Here is a 4,716-nt window from a genome sequence, read left to right on the forward strand (position 1 = left end):
CCTAAGGGTGTGGGTTGGTTGGTTTGTTTTTTAGCATAGCTTCCTAAATAAATGAAGCTTTTATTGTGTCCATTAGACACCCTTCCTCTGCTCATTTAACATGTTAGCCCATCTCAAACACATTTGACAAAACAGGCAGCTGGGAAGAGGAGATGAGCTAATATCTKCAGTAGGGAAGTTTACAGGTTTGTTCTGTATTGGCTGGCCTCCYGCAGCTGAGGTGCCAGTTTGCAGATAACCGGTGATCTCCGTTTAAAGCGTGTGGTGGGAGCTAAGGGTACTGGCAGGGGCAAATGGAGATGGTCTGTGAGGATGTGTGAAAGACACATCTGAGTGGAGGGTTTGAGACTCCAGTGGGGCAGAAGAGATGTATAAGGATGCAAAAGCCAAATCGGCAGGAAGCCTGGTTTTATACCATGAGCAACATGGAGATGGAGGGGAGGAAGTCTTCACTATTCCTCTGAGGAAGTGGATAATAAGGCAGGTGAGGGATATAACTTAATTGCAGCCTGTAATGGCCAGCTGAGGCATCAGTTAGCTTCTGTGCTCTGGATTCTAGTTTGTGAAATGTCATGAAGGTTAAATCGGAGGTTTAATCAGAGGCCCCAGTTTGGAATTCCAGCTGGAGCTGTCACACGACAGCTGTGCTAGTCATGCCTACATGTAGGTAACATGGAATAAAAACCTACCTAATTCAACAAACCTTCAGAAAACAGTTCCTAAGTTACTTCATTTGTCTCCATGTAAACACAGGTCAAGTGCAACAGGAGTGTGCTCTCTCTGGGCTTTTTCTCACAAATATAAAATTCTTATTCTCAACAGTGTCTAATCTGTTAGCCTGATTTAGAGAAGATTATTTTATGTTAGTAACAGATATTTGTTTATCCTTATTGTTGTGAGGGAACAAATACATCTGTTAAGGTAATAAATAGGCTGACTTTGACCTTTGCCCATTGAAAGCCCTGTCTTGTTTCTAATTTCCAAAGATATAAGTTTCTAAGTTTTCCGTTCTTTAGTTACATATTAACCTGACTATTGCAAAGTCCAACTTGCTGTTTTCACTCACTACTTACCTGATAAACCACTGTGCTTGTCTCATTTATCCATTCTGTCGTATGCTAACCAAGACCTACTACAAGATTTAAGAACAAATGATAGTTGTACAATAGTATCTAAATGGAATCATTGTAATAGAATTTTGTATCAATATAATAGCTGACACAACTACTTCCAAGCAGCCTTACCTGATTTTCTAAGACTGACTTCTACTCAACCTGCACAAGTATATGAATGTCACTTCAGGGTAGTATGGTAGAAAATAAAACTGAACAAGTGTTGCTACCCCATCTTTTCTGTCACAAACCAACACAGCTAGGATTTAGTAACTGTCTGTCTAAAACTGCATAAGCTGTTGCCAGCATTAGTGAAATACAGTCACTGTGCAGAAATGTGGAGCCTGATGTTAAAGTGATTTATTCTGCAGAGCTGTGGCTGCTGCTGTAGCTCAGTCTTAGAGGGTAAGAGCAATACAAGCTCCCCACTTGTTTGCTGCCACAGAGGAGCTTGACTCTCCCTCTCCTTTTTGACTCTCAAAGTACTGAGACTGTATTTGGTCAAAGCAAGCATGGTGTCGTCTTGGCGTGACCCTTTCTTGTGCCTGCAGTCAAGAGTAGTGTTTGCACTTGCTGTCCACCTAAACGCTGAAGGGTGCCCTTATGACAGTTTGGAGCAGTCTAGTACTTGCGCAGTTAGTGCCTGTGGGCAAAGCCTGGGCACRCTGTTTGAGGCAGCTGGTGTTTCAGAAAGCTGGCTTCCCTTTTCGTAGGTGGGGAAGATCCACAATTAAATGGGGTAAGGATAATGTGAGAAAGAAAGCATAGGGCTTTGGGGGGAAACAAGGGCTGGACCTAACAGTTTATAATTGTTTGGGGTGAAATAATGTCCCCCTGCTTGCCCATCAGAGGGAAAAATATTTCTATCAGCTGTTACAAGCCAAATTCTTGAAGCATAACTGTGTCCTGGTAACTTGGAAGCAGTGCTCTTCTCTCACATGTTGTACCCAAGTATGTGCAACTATCATCCCTCCTCTCAGCCAGGGAAAAAAATGTTTGAGTTGTTGACACCAAATGCAGGTACAGAAAGATGARGCATCAGCTTGCCTCTCTCTACTACTGGGTCTACTTGCAGCCTTTCTGTTTGTTTTTTTTTTGAAGCTGGGGAGCAGCTCATTAGTTGCCAGGAAGGGATTGGGGGGGGGGTGCTGCTGGTGGTTTTTACAGGTGATGACACAATWAAATATTTATGCAGGATAAATTTAATCTTACAAGTTAGAATCTATTTAAAGGCATTTCACCAGCACTTGAATAAATTACGCACAGTCATCTGGGTATTTTTACTCACCTGCCTACCAAAGACGATGTATGAGCCACCAGGACAGCACCTTGACCACCCTCTTTGAGCTCACAGGGATACCATTAGCAAATTAAACACTTACATGCACAAGTCGGCGCAATGGGCTTATGTAAAAAAAAAAGCCATGCTGCATAGTGCTGCTGCTTTGTGTGCGGTGGGGGTAAGGGCAAGAAAATGAGAGGTTGTTCTCAATTACACTGTTGGGTTCTTTTCAGCCCTTTCCTAGCTACTTTATCTCCTTGGTGCAGGGGGTCCCTGGGGGACCAGCACTATTGTGTCAGAGGCAGCAATTGGGCATTTTTAACTGTGTAAACAGATTAGAAAATCCTATGCCCTGCGTTCAGAAGTGGGCTGTGCTCCTCCGGCCCATCCCAGCCCGCTGCGGCCACACTCAGCCTGGGGAGCTGGGCGCAGGTATCCACGCTGCGCTTGCCCCTCTGGGGTGGCCCCTGAGAGCCGACAGGGAGCAGCAGCGCGCAAGTGCGGCGTGCAGCATAACAAGAAATGGCAGCTGTTGCAGCGGCAAAGACCGAAGCCAAAACCCCAAACCAAATAATTTGTGTTTTTAAAAGTGACAGATTGTGCTTTGTGCTATGCTGTACACCTACACGAGACAGTCCCTTTTTGGGAGGATGCTAGCTCAGTTACAAACTGCCAGACACTGTTCAAACAGTAACCTTTTACATATTTCTTAYGTTATTTTTAACTTCTTGAGTAGGTGGCTCAGCGTGGTTGGAGGCCTGACCCCACTTTCCCTTTGCTGGTGTTGTTGTTGACAAGCTCCAGAGGCCAACTGCTAAACTCAAGGAATTTGGGCAGTCAGACTACAGTGAGCACAACTGCCAAATATTTTGTCCTGCATCATAAAAACCCAGTCCATCCTTTTTTTTTTCCATCAAGCTACAGCAGAGAATGGGCAAGTCCCCCTTGAGTAATGGATGTGGATTGCCTTGGCTAGCCTGTTCCCATAGTAATAAATTGCACCAACACTGCTATCTGCACTAGAAACCTCCCCTTCCGGAGCCACGAACCGTTTGTAGTCCCCGACGCGTGCGTCAAGCCCAGCGCAATCAGTGTTTTCCCAGCAGAGCCACCAACCTTTTGCTGCAGGAGCTGGGCCGGGCGACGCAGTGCACAGTGGCGGACAACACGGGGCTTGTCTGCCCCGGGAGGGTAGGGGAAATACCATGCATGGTTTGGGCTCTTCTGGCCTGACCTGCTGTTGTGGAAGCGGCTAACAAGGTTGTCTATAATGAGCCACTTTTTGCTGACAGACATCTGTATGGTGTGAAAAGATTTAGTGACTTTGCATACCTGGGASGGCTCAGGCCAAGTGCTGGCGCTGGTGGGCAGCAAACAGGCAGCCCCGGCAGCCGGCGGTTTCTTCTGCAAAGCAAGCACAAGGCTGTGGTGGCCAGCAGCCAGGTGTCCTGAGCCCCCACTAACGTGGGCAATGAGGAGCCTGCKGCACTCAGAGCAGCCCCAGCTGCTGGCTGGGAAGGACCTGAGCACTGCTCTGAGATGTGGCCAGAGCAATTTGTTCCCACATTTCGGTTCCTGAGCCCTGCTGGTTCATCTCTGCGCGCCACCTTGCTGGCTCTCAGGAGCACAGGTATCTTGGCAGCTGTACCAGAGTGGGAGCAGCGGCCACAGGGTGCCTTCACAGAAAGCTGAAACGCAGTTTAAAACACAAGCTCAAGGCTGAAGGGTGGATCAGACTGACGCAGTGGTCCACCGGGTCTGAGAGGCAGCTCCCAGCCAGTCGCTGCTGCTCGGAGGAGGGCAGGACGGGGACTGGSCCTGCGGAGGCTCATGAGCCCCAACACCGCCACGTGGCAGGGGCCAAACACATGGAGCCAAAGTCTCTCAAACACAGTTGGGGGCACAGGTAGCCCTACAGTGACAGAAACTTATTGTACTCCCACATGGCCTTGAAAAGCAACCTATTTTCATACACAGAAGGGAGCAAGGTTTGTGAGCTCAGCTTAGTTTTATAACTCCCAAACAACAGGCTTGTGGGAATATCTGTTGTCATTTGATGCTGTGCACCAAGCCCTGCCTGGCTCCCTGATTCGACCTGTTAGCTACACCCGTGGGCTCAACATGCCTGCAGGACCCGGGCAGAATGGCTGGGCCCTTTCCAAACATGCGATGAATAGTTTGTAGGAAACGTGGCTGGTGCCCCAGTCTTTCCTGGCAAATGCTTTTGGGAATGGAAGCTGAGCTGGGCAGACGCAGTGCTGGACTCCAGGCCAGCCGTGCCTGCGCTTGCCAGTGCTGCAACAGGAGCTTTCATCCCCACCC

Source organism: Apteryx rowi, unplaced genomic scaffold, assembly GCF_003343035.1.
Source record: "Apteryx rowi isolate R43461 unplaced genomic scaffold, aptRow1 scaffold_126, whole genome shotgun sequence".
Lineage (NCBI taxonomy): Eukaryota > Metazoa > Chordata > Aves > Apterygiformes > Apterygidae > Apteryx > Apteryx rowi.